The sequence below is a fragment of the Lissotriton vulgaris genome, chromosome 4_1 (assembly GCF_964263255.1).
Source record: "Lissotriton vulgaris chromosome 4_1, aLisVul1.2, whole genome shotgun sequence".
NCBI classification, from domain to species: Eukaryota; Metazoa; Chordata; class Amphibia; order Caudata; family Salamandridae; genus Lissotriton; species Lissotriton vulgaris.
The window spans coordinates 267886440-267904536 of record NC_141691.1 but is presented as its reverse complement, the minus strand read 5'-3'; positions in this window follow the sequence as shown (position 1 = coordinate 267904536).

Below are 18097 nucleotides of genomic sequence, written 5' to 3'. Positions count from 1 at the left end.
CTGCTCACCGATCATGACCTTACCGCCCGACCAAAAAATAAATACGACATTTGATTACCTACTAAGGGAGAAAAATTCATCCTGTTTATTTGCAATATTTGTCTATACTACAAGAAAACAGTACCTTCAGACATTAATCATATCATTAAGCTAGACCTTCGTATACCGCTAAACAAAGGGAAGAAGATGTCATCAAAGAAAATTACTTCATTGCAGAACTAATATTGCCATAAGGGGCTGGTGGGTGGGTCGAAATTGCTCCTTGTTCCGTCGAGGGCTCACGTGCAACGAGTGGGTGCAGCTTCCAAGCACAGGAACAAGAGGATGCTTCTTCGGATTCCCGCCCTCTTTATTCTTCTTCGGGAGGGCGTGAACCCTCCGCCGGTACGCCTACTGGGCGTGGCCATCGGTGTAGGTGTCTAGGACAACCCCTCTTGGGCGGGGAAAAGGCGCGCCCCGGCTACGCCGCTTCGGGCATACCAGCCGTGACACGCCCCCCGCCCAAAATGGTTTCCCGGGAGGATCCGGACCCCCAACCATACGTTCGGGGGGACCGAGTTGTCGCCCCTTTCCATATGGCCGGGATGCCTGTCACCCCCTCCCAACACAATCCCCAAGGATGGGAAGACGGACGCAGTTCTGAACTTTTGGAAGGCGGGAGGGAGTTACCCTCCCGGCCGTATTTATTAAAATATGAAACAAAATTAAAACATTAAAATAAAAGTTTCATATCATGTACAATTTTCATTTATTACATTTCGATGAAGACATGTTCATTGGCTAACCTTAACAAATCTCTAGTACAAAGGTTTTCCTAGCCGAGTCTAACATCCTGCAAATGCATACTTTCTAAATTAAAATTGTACATCCTAGCATTACGGGCCAACGGCAAGGTCGCAACCGGTGTCAGATCCCTACTACCAAAACTCTCGCCCTCACGGTGTGAGTGGCGGCCGCGCAGAGGACTGTACCCTCTGTGCCAACGCCAATTTCCCTTGTCTTGTTGGGGGCCCCCCATTTTAACTCGACGCCATCTTAAAGGTCGTCCGAGGACCCGTGTGAGGTGTCTGTAAGAAGGCAGCGTGGACTCCCCCTCCCACCCCACACTGTCTATCACATCCGCCGTCGCGGATATCCGGGCCCCAGGAAATTCGTAGGAGGGGCATATAGCCGCCTCCTCCCCTGGAAGGGGCCTATGGCCGTCTTCCCCTAGGCGACCCATACTTAGTGGGTGCCGCCTCCCAGTGGGAGGGGCCAATGGCCGCCTCCCCCCGGGCGCTCCCATCCATAGTGGGTGGTGCCCCCCTCTAGGGACCTTGAAATTACTGCTCACCGATCATGACCTTACCGCCCGACTAAAAAATAAATACGACATTTGATTACCTACTAAGGGAGAAAAATTCATCCTGTTTATTTACAATATTTGTCTATACTACAAGAAAACAGTACCTTCAGACATTAATCATATCATTAAACTAGACCTTCGTATACCGCTAAACAAAGGGAAGAAGATGTCATCAAAGAAAATTACTTCATTGCAGAACTAATATTGCCATAAGGGGCTGGTGGGTGGGTCGAAATTGCTCCTTGTTCCATCGAGGGCTCACGTGCAACGAGTGGGTGCAGCTTCCAAGCACAGGAACAAGAGGATGCTTCTTCGGATTCCCGCCCTCTTTATTCTTCTTCGGGAGGGCGTGAACCCTCCGCCGGTACGCCTACTGGGCGTGGCCATCGGTGTAGGTGTCTAGGACAACCCCTCTTGGGCGGGAAAAAGGCACGCCCCGGCTACGCCGCTTCGGGCATACCAGCCGTGACACGCCCCCCGCCCAAAATGGTTTCCCGGGAGGATCCGGACCCCCAACCATACGTTCGGGGGGACCGAGTTGTCGCCCCTTTCCATATGGCCGGGATGCCTGTCACCCCCTCCCAACACAATCCCCAAGGATGGGAAGACGGACGCAGTTCTGAACTTTTGGAAGGCGGGAGGGAGTTACCCTCCCGGCCGTATTTATTAAAATATGAAACAAAATTAAAACATTAAAATAAAAGTTTCATATCATGTACAATTTTCATTTATTACATTTCGATGAAGACATGTTCATTGGCTAACCTTAACAAATCTCTAGTACAAAGGTTTTCCTAGCCGAGTCTAACATCCTGCAAATGCATACTTTCTAAATTAAAATTGTACATCCTAGCATTACGGGCCAACGGCAAGGTCGCAACCGGTGTCAGATCCCTACTACCAAAACTCTCGCCCTCACGGTGTGAGTGGCGGCCGCGCAGAGGACTGTACCCTCTGTGCCAACTCCAATTTCCCTTGTCTTGTTGGGAGCCCCCCATTTTAACTCGACGCCATCTTAAAGGTCGTCCGAGGACCCGTGTGAGGTGTCTGTAAGAAGGCAGCGTGGACTCCCCCTCCCACCCCACACTGTCTATCACATCCGCCGTCGCGGATATCCGGGCCCCGGGAAATTCGTAGGAGGGGCATATAGCCGCCTCCTCCCCTGGAAGGGGCCTATGGCCGTCTTCCCCTAGGCGACCCATACTTAGTGGGTGCCGCCTCCCTGTGGGAGGGGCCAATGGCCGCCTCCTCCCGGGCGCTCCCATCCATAGTGGGTGGCGCCCCCCTCTAGGGACCTTGAAATTACTGCTCACCGATCATGACCTTACCGCCACAGGCCGGATAGTTGACCGGCTATCCGGCCCCCCCACAAACTCCTCCTAAAGGTCATGTTTTCTTAAACCCCTTAGCCATGCTATGAAGTCTCCTATGAGTAAGACATTCCCCTCCCGGGACAAGTGAACCCCATCATCGAGATACATGTGATCCCCCCGAATACACCCATGCGGAATACAGTGCAACTGCGCCGAGCGAAACAACCTACCAATTTTGTTGTTGACCTTTTTCACTGAATGGTTCAGTGCTGACACCGAGAGGCCCCCCCGCCACACTTTCCTGGGAATCATGTGGGACCATGCTATCGTGCACCCCGGGATCCTTCTCGCCAGCCAGCTAACGGTAGACAAAACTCGCTCGAGTAGTATTCGCCTGCCGAGTGTCACCATGTCATTGCCCCCCAGGTGTACTATGATTACAGATGGCGGTGACCTCTGCCGCCCTAAGAGTTCCTCGACAAAAGATTCAAACTGGCCAATACAGAGCCCGCCCCTTCAGTGGAAGGTCACTCTGTACCCGTATTCCCCAGCTGCGCGAGTCGCGTCACCTGCTTTGACTACGTCCCCGGCCCGCCTCACGTAAGAGTGGCCCACGACCCACACCACTCTCTCCTCAGCTGGTGATCTCTGACCGCTGGTCCCCTGGTGCCGGGTCGACTGCAAATTCCGCCCTATATAACATGCTCGCGAAACTGTAAATTAAACAGAAGACAAGAAGCGTGAGTGCATGTAACTTGACTTCACAACATGTGCAATCGCACATACCTTTTAAAACAATTCGAGGACCATCGTCCCAACTGTTTCACCTCCTCAACACTCTGACCCCTGGCTGTAGCCTCAGTAGCAGCCCCTATCCTAAAGGAGTGGGTCCCAAAATCGCACGGGTCCAAGCCCGCCGCTGCGATTGCCATTGTTAGCACCCTCTGAAACTGAAACCTCGTCAGTGGGGTGGCATCAATGTGTCTCAGCAGGCTCCCCCCCCATGTATCTGCCCTTTGCGCCAAATATTCCTCAACGCACTTTACCGGGCACATGGGGGACCCTTGCATGCGCTGGACAACGATACTGTCTCCCATAGCTCTCTGGTCAGTCTTGGACTTGGCTATTGTGACTACCATTGAATCACCCCTAATCAGGATGTGATCCCGACACAGACCTCCCTCCACATCTTTCTTATTCTTTGCGACCAGTTCGCTTACCCGCATAGCCCCATGGAACGTTAATGCGAAAGCGGCCCGGAACAGTACTGCTTCGAAATGGGAGGAACATGTCGTGGGTAGTATCGACATAAGCAGGGACAACCTTTCTAACCCAATCGGGTGCCTCTCGTCTACTCTACGACCTTCCAGGCGTTGCCAGCCACGAAGGGTTTTCTTTACCAAAAAGGACGATGTCGGGTCCTTGATGCCATGCGCCTGCGCCATTAATGAAATGGCAGCCCGGTGCCTATTGGCCGTTGCTACTGATCGGCCTTCCCTGTGTAATGCCACCAGAAACTTTAGGAAGCAATCCTCCTGACCCCATTTCTCCTCCCCCGCCGGACCCAAAAATGCACAATAGGAACGAAACGCTCCTTCGTATACCTTCCTCGTCCTGGGGGCTAAGCTTGCTGCCACGAGGTCTTGTAATCCGGGGCACCGAGTAGCCAGAGTGCTTCGGGAAATGGTGCCTCCGCTAGGTCCGCAGAAGGTAGATAACCCCTGAAAGCCTGCATATGTGAACGAGACAGTGCATCAGCAGCCTGATTCAGTACACCCGGCACATGTTTCGCCCTGAATTGCACATTCAGTCTCATGCAAAGTAGTACAATTTTCTTCAACAATCTCAATATCCACTTGCAGCGTGCTGCCTGATTATTTATACATTCAACAACAGTCATATTGTCGGACCAAAATACCACAGAGCGGTCTCTGAACTCGTCCGACCATGCCATCAGAGCCACAAAAATGGGGAATAGCTCGAGGAACCCAATGTTATTGGTGAGACCGCTGGTGTGCCACCACGTCGGCCATGTTTGCGCCGACCATCGATTACCAAAGATTGCGCCAAATCCCACGCTCCCCGCCGAATCGGTCCACAAACCTAGCTCGTCCGAAGACGCTGGTGGCTTGTTCCATACCACTCGACCGTTGAAGTCCGCCAGAAATGCCAACCATATGCGCATGTCCTGGCGAACCTCTGCAGACAGTCTCGTGCGGTGGTGTCCTTCCTTGAGGCCGACCATAGCTTGTGCAATAGAGCGGGAAAAGGGGCGAGCCATTGGTATCACTCTTAGGGCAAAGTTAAGCTGACCCACTGCTTGTTGTAACTGATGGAGGGTAACTTTCTCCTTACTAAGGCACAGTTCCAGGGAAGCCCTGAATTTCGCTACTTTCCCTACTGGCAAACGGAAACATCCCTCCACAGAATCGAGTTCAATTCCCAGAAACTCCAGTGAGGTAGATGGTCCCACCGTCTTACCTGGTGCATATGGCACTCTGAATTCCTGCATGAGGATGCAAAACTCCTGTAGCGCCTGCGCACATTTTGTGTCGCCGGCTGCCCCCAAGAACAGAAAATCATCTAAGTAATGCATAACATGGCTATGGCCAGTGGCTTCCGTGAATGCCCATTCCAAAAAACAGCTGAATTTCTCAAAATAAGCACAAGAGATGGAGCAACCCATTGGCATACATCTATCCATGTAGTAACGTCCCTGGAACACAAAGCCTAACAGACGCTGATCCAGTGGGTGTACCGGGAGCAACCGGAACGCCGACTCGATATCTGACTTCGCCATCAGCGCTCCGGGCCCCAGGCGATTCAACATGGTGACGGCATCATCGAAGGATGCGTACCGCACCGAACAAACTCCCGGGTCAATCGCATCGTTCACCGAGAGACCCCTCGGAGCCGACAAGTTGTGGATCAGCCTAAATTCCCCCTGGTCTTTCTTGGGAACCACTCCTAACAGGGAACAGATGAAATCAGTTACTGGCGGGTGCCTATATGGGCCAGCAACCCGGCCAAGGGCAACCTCTTTTGCTATTTTCCTCTCCACCACTGCTGGATTATGCTGAGCCGACAGTTGGTTTCTACAAAGTGGCTCCCCACGAAAATCCCCCGCCGGGATGTGGAAACCATATAAGAATCCATTCCTCAACACCCCAGCGGAGACATGATCAGGGTATTTGTTTAGCCAGGGGATCATTGCCATGATATCAACAGGGGTAGGTAGCGGTACACAGTGGTCCCCCTCAGTCTTGTTTGGACCCTCCTCTACCACCTGACCCACTATTCTTGGATCTGCACGAACTCTCGGGGTGCAAGGAATTCCCGCAACCTGTACACGCATGTCTGAACTTACATGTCCCTTGTGGCCTGGTGCAATTGCCCCTGTTAAAATTCCAACAGACCCCTCTCTTACCCCCGTTCCTACCAGTCCTTGCTTGGTGGTCGCCACCGGGGCCCGCTCGAAAGGGCACCGCGGGCTGTTGGCGGGAAAGCCCCGACCCATTCCCGCCTAGCGAGGACGACTTCGTCGCGCCCGGCAGGAGCTGCTTCTGCCAAGAAATCGAGTCGAGACAATCCCACGTCAGAGATGAATCGTACTCCTTGGCCTTACGGAACTTTATATCGTAACCCATCCACTCATTGCCCTCATACGTTTCATAAAAATCCATTATTCGTGCCTGATAGCAAGACAATTCGGGCAAAACCTCGGGCTTACGTTCCCCAATAATTGCAGTAAACATCGCAAAGGCCTTGGCCCAATTTGTGATTGTCTCATCAACCCTGAATCCCGCCATTTTTGCTCGCCATACACTCGGGTGCCACAAATCTTTCTGCGTTTTAGCATACTCCATCTCGCGATGGTCAGTCAGCAGAGAAAACATATTTACATACTTATCAGCCCATATCAATTCTTTCGTGGCCAACGGTATATGTTGGACCACCCTCTCCCGTCTTGAGGGCAAAGAGCCCTCCCTCGCCATTGGCAATGCCTGCTTACCCGGCTCCGTTGTCGTTCCCGCTGTTTTCTCGACGCCAGCTGCCGGTCCTTCCAAGGTCACCTGTGGGGGGACAAGAGGGAGATTCGCCTTTGCGGCAGCTCGTGACTGCCGCAACTGCTCCATTAGTAACTTGGCCTCTTTGGCCGTGTCTTCAGGTGCCGTAGCACCCCCTGTTTTTCTGCCGAGCCATGCGGCCAACTGGGCGGCTAATTCCGGAGGCATGTCCTCCTCGTTGGCGGGTGTAACAACAACCGGAATCGGCTGACCCGCGTCCGGGATTGGTACCGGGGCCTCGACTGGAATGGCCGGGTTTGCCTGGGGTACTTCGGGGACCGGGACCTCCCCCCCTGCGTCCCTATTCCTGACCCGTTTACCCCTACCCATGGGGACAACTCCCGGCAATGCCGGGCCTATTACCTTTTTTGGTTTACCCGTATCATTCATTGCAGCCATCTGCTTCTTCATGTTTGCCATATCTCGGCCAAGCGCCGGGACCATACCGACGTTCCGTTCGATCTTCGCCATTCTGCTCACCAGCATGCGAAGCATCTGGTCCTTCCCAGACTTCTTTCCTGCCTTCTTGCCAGACATCGCTTTCCGAATGTTCGATCCCAGTTGATCAACACGGTCCTGGATCGTAGCCTCGAAGTCGCTGAAAGAGAAACACAAGAATTACAAGTTCTCGAAATTGCTCCTTGTTCCGTCGAGGGCTCACGTGCAACGAGTGGGTGCAGCTTCCAAGCACAGGAACAAGAGGATGCTTCTTCGGATTCCCCCTCTCTTTATTCCTCTTCGGGAGGGCGTGAACCCTCCGCCGGTACGCCTACTGGGCGTGGCCATCGGTGTAGGTGTCTAGGACAACCCCTCTTGGGCGGGAAAAAGGCGCGCCCCGGCTACGCCGCTTCGGGCATACCAGCCGTGACACGCCCCCCGCCCAAAATGGTTTCCCGGGAGGATCCGGACCCCCAACCATACGTTCGGGGGGACCGAGTGGTCGCCCCTTTCCAATATGCCTCTCAGGATTGTTTATATGCAGGAAATTGCCCCTTGATGCACAAAAACAATCCTGCATGCAATGCAGGCTCCCTTACACTATGGCGCAAGGGTGCTTCATTGGGCCCTAGGCTTCCAACAGGGTGACAGCAGGAATGCACAATATTGCCTTAAATCCTGCACATTCCTGCCCATTTCAGATCAAACAGTGTAGCACAGCAAGCAATATGACTTGCTGCACTGCTTGACATTCTCATTTGTAGGCCCCAGGATCCTGAAATATCCATTATCAGCCATGGCTTTGAGGAAATTACTGCCCTTTCAGTGGGAAAGAATCCAATTATGAGACATCCGGGTTGTAGCCATCCATACACTTTATTATTAAATTTTGTCCAAAATATTGGCTGCTGTAGGAGATTTCTCCATGGCAAATATACAAATGGTTCATGTCTCTAAATGCCCTAAAAAGCATCATAAGTGGTGAGGCTAGCAGGTAGCTGTTGCTTCACTCTCTAGAATGGGATGTAATGTGCAGTGATGTAAATGTAATCTGTTGTTTGACAATTGGTGTACATGTCAGTCATGAGGTGAATTGTTTGAACAGTGGTCTGCTTTATAGTGTTAGTAACCAATTTCCACACTTGATAATTCAGCACTGGCAAAACAACAGTGAAAAAATCAGTACGCCTTGGAACCTTTTATTTTAGGCAGAGGGTCTCCCCTAATTCAAAAATACCTTCTACTTCCACAAAGAACAGCAGGAGGAGGTCAAGTGCCAACATTTTCACCAATTTCATGATATAAATGGACTTTCTCATGGGTTTGGTGGTATGGTGACTTTTTGGTAAACATAGACTTGATGGTTGTTTGTTGCGATTGTCTTCTTTGTGAGGCTTTGGCTGTAGTGCTACAAGGAGCAAATAAGCTGCTTGGGCCGGTTTGGTGTGAAAATATCCCTCTGCCCCTTGTGCCATTTTGAGATGGCTGTAGGTGTCTGTGGGTGATGACTGCACACTTTGTGCAACAGGTACAGGGCTGCTTTGCTTGCCACTGATATATTCTTCCTCTTTGACACCAACATCTCCTTCTGTGAGTTGAACTTCTTTTTCACCACTGGCAGCTACATTTTTGAGGTGCCCTGCCCACACAATTCAATTCAATTCAAAGAAACTTTATTCGGTTTAGGTTGATACACTATAAAAGTTACACAAACTGGTGCATTAAAGATAAAAATACATTATATAAAATGATCCACAATCACATCCAGGCAATAATTAATTCAGGGCCCTCACACATACCATGGTGTGACTCTATTCTTGTTTTTTTTCCTCTCCCACCTTAGTGAATATGTAGCTATCCATGTTTTATTCAGCCTGATCTTAAGAATTATATGATGTATGAATTTTAGGCAATATTGATAGTACACAATCCTGATGTATTTTTTTCCGGAATACTGACATGCTTTAATTCTAAAATACTATATTTTGTATACTCATGTTATTTATTGGCTTATCAAAAAAACAGTTTTTGATTGATTTGCCATCCTAGATTTTTATGTTAACAAATGGACCTTTATTCTTCGAGCCCTTTAACCAACTTAGAACAATTTTCAGAGTGCAGTATTGCTATCAATGCAGCATCACTGAAGTCATGGTGACTGAAAAATACATATGTTTCACAAAGGACAAGTATAGCAAATTAGTCATGACAGTTTGTGGTAAAAGTGTGATATCTGTCTAGTGGTGCATTTGGTTCTTCATTAGTACAGTCTCGCAAATATGTTACTGAAGCATGATGTTGAAGGGCATAGTAATTTACAAGCAGCACTTTTCCATTGAAATGGTCATTACATTTACAAGCAATGTTAATTAAAAGTGTATACAAAGCACAAATGAAATTCGTTTTCAGCATATATTTATCATTCGCACATCCCCAGGTTGAGTGTCTTGATTTATTATGATCCGATTGAAATCTTTGTTTCCATAATACTTTAGAATTACAGAACAAATGTGCTTTGTTTGTGCTTTCCTAAGTGTTGATATATTTTGAAATATTTGTACAGTTAATTTACAGGTATTTAAATCTGGTTAGAAAAAGTCTGACATTCTACAGTCTTTCATTTCACACTCCCTTTCCCCCAGCAACATCCTTTAAGTTTGGACTTAGAAAGAAAAGTAACACCAATCAGAATAAGCAGCAATTTGTCAGAAGACATAGGGCCTGTTTTAGATCTTTGTGGATTGAGTCCCACCTTGATTTTTTCACTGGTCTTCTCATCTTCTGACTTGGCAGCTCTGCCTCCCTATTTAAGTGTTAGTGGGTTCATAGATGAAAGACCACTGCAGTCCAGAAGTCATGGTCAGGAAATCTCGCCCGCATAGACAGTGGGATAGGCTAAAGTGGTTTTCGGTGGGAGGAGAGCCAGTTTCCCCACCTAGCCAATCAGAGTGTTCCTTCCCATCCATGTGACTGTGGCGGTAAACTCTCCATATCTAAGTTGCTTGGAATGGTAGGTTTATAAGGCAGAAACTCACCTTTTCTCACCTTTACCTGTCCTGTTCCACCATGGATCCGATTGTCCATGTCCTGATGCTGCTGCTGCTGCTGCTGCTACCTGAGACGTACAAAACCAACACTGTTGTGGATGCAAGGTCAACTTCTCCTTTTCCCTATTGACTTTTCTGTTAAGATATGCACAGGGCTCATGCATTTCATTTATAAATCTCTTTCACAAACAATAGCATATCAATGTGCAATGCATATGCCGGTAATGTTGATGTTTAAGAAATACAAAGAAACTCACCTATATTATCACATTTTATGTGTACATTTGTTGCAAGCAACCTTAAAAAAAATGGAAACATTCACCAAAAGGATATCCAAATTACATTTTAAAAAATCACCCTACAGGTGTGTTTATAGAGAATACTTTATTGTTTTGATTAATAAAAATCACTACAATGGTGAGCATTCATCACTGGTAAAAAAGACGTATGTCAAATAATTGCTAAAATATTTACACGTGGAACAGAAGACGGGTGTTATCTACGTCCTCCCAAATGCGTCCATTTAGTGCATTTGTACCGTCACATCAAATAGGAAAATGTAAAGTTCATCAATAAATAATTAAAGAACCTAGTAGTCCATATTTGTTCATTGATAGTAAAATATTAACTTCATCTAGACAATAAGACTTTTTAAGAAACAACTGAGGAACTGTTAAGAGCCGTGGTTGTCCATTTATGACTGATACCATTAATAGTGCAATTCCATTTTTAAGAAAAAATCCCAACATACAATAAATTAAAGGTTCAAGGGCCACACAAGAAAACAAGATAGTCCATGTGCAAAAAGCAGTAATCCACTGTTATTGGGTGGTATGGTGAAGTGAGTAGATCAACAAAACAACATTGGACTTATTACTCCCTATTATGATTAACAATTGTTGACTTGCTGGCTCTCACTGTTTATAAGTCTTTTTACTGTCCTTGTGACAAAATTGGTGAACCGGATGTTAAGCAGTGGGTTATAAGGATTCATTAATGCAAGGATAGCTTGTTGACAAGTGTGGATGCCAAGTTTGTTCCATTTTCTCTTTAGCGAGAACTTTTGAACGTTAAGGAGTGCAGGACAAAGACGTACCACATGCTTGATTTTTACTTGCTACTCTCACACCCCCTGCACATTATGTTGGTATGTGTGCGGCGCCAACTTGGCAAGTGATACAGGAAGGGCCATTCACCCATTCTGAGGGAAAAAATCTTTTTTTCCAAAGCACTGAATAGGTACATGACAAATGGGGTGCCACAGTCCCAGGCTTAAACCCTGATATGATTGACCAGGCGTGCTTACGTTGTGCCCGTTGTGCTCTATCCGAGTGGAAAGACCAGAGGCAGACTTTTCTTTTGATGTGAATTTTAAGTACCTGCCGCAGTGGATTGGACCTCCAGATTTTTTCTGCGTCAAGGAGTTTTAAAGAGTTTTGCAAATAACACCTGTATGATCTACCAAGCTGACCGGCTGAGATTTACTGCCACAAAAGGGCCTCCAGGATTCCTTCTCTGATGAATGCTCAAGCCCCTACCACTTGGTGATCTTGGAGACCAAACTCAAGATGTATTTGAGCGGGGGATCATGTTTTTGGAAGGCTATGCACTTGTTTGGAGATTCTTGTAATTGTTTTGTTCACATGACTGTTGTCTTTCTCTTGCAGGATCTCCTGCCTTTAGATGAGGAAGTTGATAATTTTTGCCTTCATGACACTTATAAGGCTTGGGCCAGACAATTGCCTTGCAAGAGTCTAAAATGCCACCTGGATTGTCAAAGCTTTGGCTTCTACCTCGTCTCTATGTTTGGAGAACTAACCCCTTCTATCCATGTGGACCCACAGATACTTATATGAAGCAGCCCTATCAACTCTTTTACTCTTGTACTGCCAACTGCAACATTGGTATTTCCTTGACCCAAAGATCAAGGAAATACCCCAAGATTCAGTTCCAGTTAGTTTTCGGTGGTGTAAAGAGACAACCGATCGACTAGTTTCTGCAAGCCGACCCTGGTGTGGCTGAGAAGGACAAGGTCATCTGCATACAGTAAATTACTAACTCTTACCTCAGCGAGTTTTGGAGGATGAGAGTTGACTTCATCCAGTGACTTTGACAGATCGGAAATGAAGAGATTGAAAAGGAGGGGGCCAGTACACAACCTTGTTTTACTCCGCGAAATGTTTGTATTTTACTTAAGGTACACGATCCGCCCCCCAAGTTTCATGTGGATCCATTTGTTAGTGTGCAGCACAATTATGGCTTGTAGGAGCACTGGTGGAATCTCCCATTTCCGCAGTTTGAGCCATTATCGGCTTCGAGGTAGGCGGTCAAAAGCGGCCTTAAAGTCAATAAAACAGCCATGCATTAGCATTCTTGAAGCTGCCACTTTGTCCAACAGGACAGGTATTGCGGCCCAGTTGGTTCTGGTGCCTGATTTTTGCACAAATCCTGTCTAGTTAAAGGGTATAGGATGATTTTTTGTAGCCCAAGACGCCAGATCTTGAAGGAGCAGTTTGGCATAGTATTTCGATTCCACATCCAATAGAGTAATCATCCAGTAGTTTGTCAGGTCTGATCTCTTGCCACCTTTGTAAATTGGGTGTATAATGGCACGATGCCAAGATTCCTGCAATACCTGGTTAGTCCAGCAATAAGAAAAAAGGGGTGCCAGTTGATTGGCCCAGAATTCTGTTTCCTGTTTATACAGAGCCTGGGGTAGACAATTTGTCCCAGGAGTTCCATCTGTGGGACCTTCAGATATAATTTGTGCTATTTTTTCCGGAAGAAGTTCTAGTGTTGTGGGTGCCCATTAAGGCGGTACTTCATGCTGGAGTAGTGATTTGATATCAGTTGCCAATGGCATCCTTATATTTTATTCAGCAGATTTCTCGGGAGTCCCAACATATGTTGTACCTAGCAGGTGGCATAAACTGAGTTGTGGGCCATAGCTGGAGGTTTAGTCAGTGGACCATCTTTCTTTTCTGGTTCTTCGAAATGGGTTGTTAGATAGGATACCCATTTGGCTCAGGAGATGTTAGTTCTACTTTGTCCTCCTAGTTAATATGTTTTTGAATTAACAAGCGACCGGAAACATTTTGGGTTGTGATTTTTACTTGCATGTATCAATTTTACCCAAAACTGCTTGGAGCGCTTGTTATATATTGAGTTTGCTATGTTTGTTAGCGGTGGGTTTTGTTTGTTACAAAGTATCTGACCTCTTCAGGAAGTTCTTGAAAGAGGGTTGTAATATAGTCGCCAGATACTAAGCAGGCTGTTCTTCTGTGATTACTTTGTAGTTTACACAAGATCTGAATTAGGTGATTGAACTTGGGTTTTTTCTCCATAACGCTTGGTGAAATATAGACGTCGATCAGAATCAGTTGTTAAATCTGTTTGGGATTATCAATCCTTATGCCGGAAATCCAGTCTTCCTCGAATGTCTGTTGACCTGTATTAACATTTAACTTTGCTGAAATGTAGATTGAGAGACTGCCGCTGGGTCGGCAAGATTTGTGCTGCCTCTGAGCGGGGGTTCTATATTCCAAATATCCTTCTATTGGAAGACTAACCAGGGACCATGTTTCCTGCAATAATAAAACCTTGTGGTGTTTTAAAAACGTTATCATGTCTGGAGATTGAAGTTTCGGGGTAAGGTTGTTGATATTCAACGTACATACTGAGAGACCAGGATGAATACCAGTTCAATTGTGATTTCCCCAGTCCAGGGCCACTGGCAGCCATGCCCAGTCACTCGCCGAGGTTTTGGGCTCCTCTGCATCAGGGTGGGTAGCCCTTTCAGGGGATCGGCCTTTAGCTGATCTTAGTATTTAAAGGGATGGTGGTCCGGCATTATCTAGTGAGGCTGGGGATTTTGCAAGAACCGATGGGTACCGTGGTTCGGTTTGGGGAACTATTTTAATGCCCCATTTGTTAAATAGGTCAGACCTTAATAATACCTGCTCCTTGATTGCTACAGTTGAAAAAGTAATTAACGTTGGTTCGTTGAGTTGAATACTTTTGAAGGATTTAAATTCAATTGAAATTATATCATTGGATTCAATGTGACGCAGTTCAGAGGTAGATTAAAAAAGTTTCAGGATGTTCCCTCTGTTCAAGATATCAATTGGTCCTTGAGTGAGGTATTCAGGGATATATAACCATTTAGCTTTTGAATTTGCTGTGGTAGGATCCCGGCCGGGGATCTTGCGGTTATTTATTATTTATTGTCTGGGGTAGGTTGACTCTCCTTTGAATGTATAATAGTTGTTGCTTGTGTCCCACTTGTTCGACTTAAGGTTGGTGGTCCACTATATTGGGAGTGCGTTTGCCCGTTTGTTTTATTTCCGGACTCTTAAGAAATGTTATCTGGAAAATCTCTTTGCCTCTTGACCTGTACTCATCCTCATAATGTTCTATGGCTTTCCTGTTTTGGTTTTCCTTTGGTGTGTTTACAATATTTGTTGAAATTGTAGGATCTTTTCGTCCGGTCTTGACGCTATAAGGTAATGTTCCTAACTTAGTGACCTTTTCCGGCTCATCAAAAATCAAGGGCTGTGGAGACTTTGCTGAAACCTCTCCCCTTGCCCAGGGTTGATCCTTGTGGTCTTTGTAGTGGGTGGATGCCAATGGTGCCTTGCTAATTGGCTCTGCAATTTATTGTGAAGGTGATTTTTGTGATGATGGGAAATTCCTTTTAAATCTTGCAAAGCTGATTGAGCCTAATCGTGTGCTAGCCTTTTCATTGTGGGGGAGGTCACTGGTCATGTTTTGAGTCACTGTGCTGCGTTTATTTCGTTTTTTTCTTGACCATTTGCTCAGATGTTGATTTTGAGGGGATTTATTTGTTATTCCCATCCCTGTGCCGATGTCTCTGATGTCAGTACTTTGCGTTGTTTCGGACGTAAACAATGTTTCTATTTTTGACATAATTTTATTCTTATTATTTGGTTTAGTGCTTTGGAAAATACCGTACTCCTTAGGTGTTGCTTGATTGTCTGGGGACGAAACTGCAGCTAGGGCATCGATCTGTCGAAAATCAATTTTTACTGGTGAAACCTTGTGTTCTGTGCTAGTTTTATTATGATTTATACTTTGATCTTTGACTTTCTGGGTAGTTACATTTTTTGAATGTGAGCAAAGGAGATGTGGTTGGTCTTGCCGACCTGATGGTAATTTCCTTATTTCTGTCAGGACCAGGTTGAGGAACTGAGGAAGCGAATATAGGCTATTGATTATTGGCAAACAGCAGCATATCGCTTGGGTCAGGTTAACGTTAAATTGTGCTTTTGTAATTAAGGTGTTCAAGCCTTCAAGTTTATTGTCGATCCCTGCCGTGTGTACTGCTGGTGTGTTTAGAAGGTCGACTTGTAGATCATGTTTATCTGAATTCTAATTTAATTCAGACACTGTAGATTGTAGGGTTTGTAAGAGGTGGGGCCAGACATTAGTGCGTTCAAAAGCTGCTGAGTCGTGACCTTCAATCGCTTATTTTGTCTTGTTAAATTCTGCCTTAAAGAAAGATGAATCCAAGAGGGAGCGATCATTGGGCTCTTCTGATGTTAACGTGGCGGTGCGCGGTCTAGGGCCCGCCCCACCCACTGGCGCTGCAGCACCTTGGTGGTCCTGTCCTCAGTGCCAGTTTCCTATTTGCCATGTGGAAAGGCCCATTTCTCTGCCCCGCGGTCCCGCTGGTGGTGGCACTGTACTGGGCACCCGAGTGTTGCATAATTATGATTATAATTGTTTAAAGCTTGTTCTGTGTAATGGTGGTACATGCATCGGTGCCTCTATGTGTTTCTGAGTGCCTCTCTGTTTTTCTTGTAGCCTTTGTGTATTTGTTTCCTGTTTTTCCTCAAGGGGACTACAAGTCCCAGAAGTCTTGTGTGCTGGCCATTTTGAATGCTGACTGCCGATGAGTCAGCGTGAGTACGTATCTCAGTGCTCACTATCCAGAATCCCTGTGTTGAAGAAGACGTGTTTTCTGCTGGAAGAGTGGCACAGTCCTAATCAAAGCTGAGTTCTGCCCCCCCGCATCAAGTTCTGCAGCATGAGGCAAGGTAAGACCGCCCAGTCGTGTGGGTAAGATCATTCCAGTCATTTTTACTGACTGGCAAGGTTTTTCCGCTTGCGGCGCGGTAATGCATTGATGTTGTCCCCAATGAGTCTTAAGTGCATACAACACATTTGGGGATATCAATTTTAGCCTAAGAATATACTTTCATTGAGGGCGATTTCCTTTTACTTTATGGGCATTTACTGATAGTGCTTGTGAATTACTTAACACGCGCGCTATATATTTACGGGGGCATTCATTCATAGCACTGTTATAACAGTAGAACAAAGAGCAAAGGTGTGTGCACAAGCTTACTAGTGTGCTCACTGGAAACTTGTGTTTAAAGCATACACTTTGAATACATTATTAATGGGCTTGAAAGGTAAACAAGCGCATGTGTGTTTTAAGTATATTATGAGTGTTCTTTTCTTCTCAGTGAATAAACAGGATCTCACTGACACAAAACAACCTGTATAAACTGAGGCACATTTCCAATTAAACTCCTATGTGAAATATGGTTTAATTCTCTTTTGAGGTTTTCCTCCTTTACAAATCTCCCTCCCAGCAGCCCCCTTCCTTCCCTTCCCTCACCTGGCCTCTCCAATCCTCAGTGCTATTATAGCTTCTCTTAGTTGGAGCTGCCTGGAGGTAGAATAAACAATCTTCATGCAGATCCTGAGGCCGGCGCTCGGCTGACTCCTGACTTTGTTTCAGCGGATTTGTAATGAATCAAGGCAGGAGGCATCGATGGCATTAGCGGTTTGATTTATTTATGCATTTAGGAGTTTTATATAGCGCTAGCCAGACCCAAGGGTATCAGAGGGCGTTACAATGATGATGGGAAAATCAATACAAAAACATAACAATAGCATACATAGAGATTCACTGCGAGTCAAAAGTCTCAGAAGAGAATGTTGCCTTAAACATTTGAAAAATTACAAATAGAGGGGTGATATACACAGGGGTGAGGCAGGACTAAGTTGGTAGGAGGGTGAGGTAGATTTTTTGAACTTAGAGTGACGGGATGTCGTGGTGGGCGAGATTCTGCATTCAGGCAGTAGCTATCCATTCAGCAGGAAGTTGTTGAGGAAAAGGTCTTTGAGCTGCTTTTTGAACTCCTGGATTGGGATAGAGTTCCAGATTCTTGGAGCATTTCCAGAAAAGGATCGAGATGAGGCTTTTTGTTTGCGAATTTTTGGGGGGATGAGGAGTAAGGTGTTTGAGCTCCTGAGGGTCTTCGTCTGCCAGCTCTCTTGAGTTTGGCGGCCAGGTAAGCGGGCTTCCCAGTGTGTAGGGCTTTGTGCGTGAGGCCGGCATTTTAGTGCTAGTGAAATGTGCTCAAACTTCTTCACTTCGGTGGCCATTCTGGCTGCTGAATTTAGAGTTGCTCCCAGAGGGGCTAAGTGGGATTTTGCTGTTCCTGTGAAGGTTGCATTCCCGTAGTCCAGTCTGGAAAGCAACAGGGACTGAGTGGCTTGTTTGATATCACTTGGCGGTATGAATGGTTTTATTTTGTTGAGCAGTTTAAGGGTGAGGAATGCGCTCTTGGTGGAGTTCGAAATGTGTTTGGTCATAATTAATTTTGGATCCAGAGTCGGTCAGGGTGAGGTTGTAGTTGAGGGCATCGATTGTGTTTATGCATTCTGAGACTTGAGGGTTGTGCTCCTTATTGGAATTTTTTTAAGGAAGGGAGTGTGGCCCGGCGGGACAAGAGACTGGCAGGGCCTAAAAAGGTCAAAACAAAAAATGTTGCCTAAGTCTCTATTTGCTACAAGCCTTTTTTTATTTTTTGCTCATAAGCCGAACACCTTTCTTTATGTTTGAGCTTGTATTTT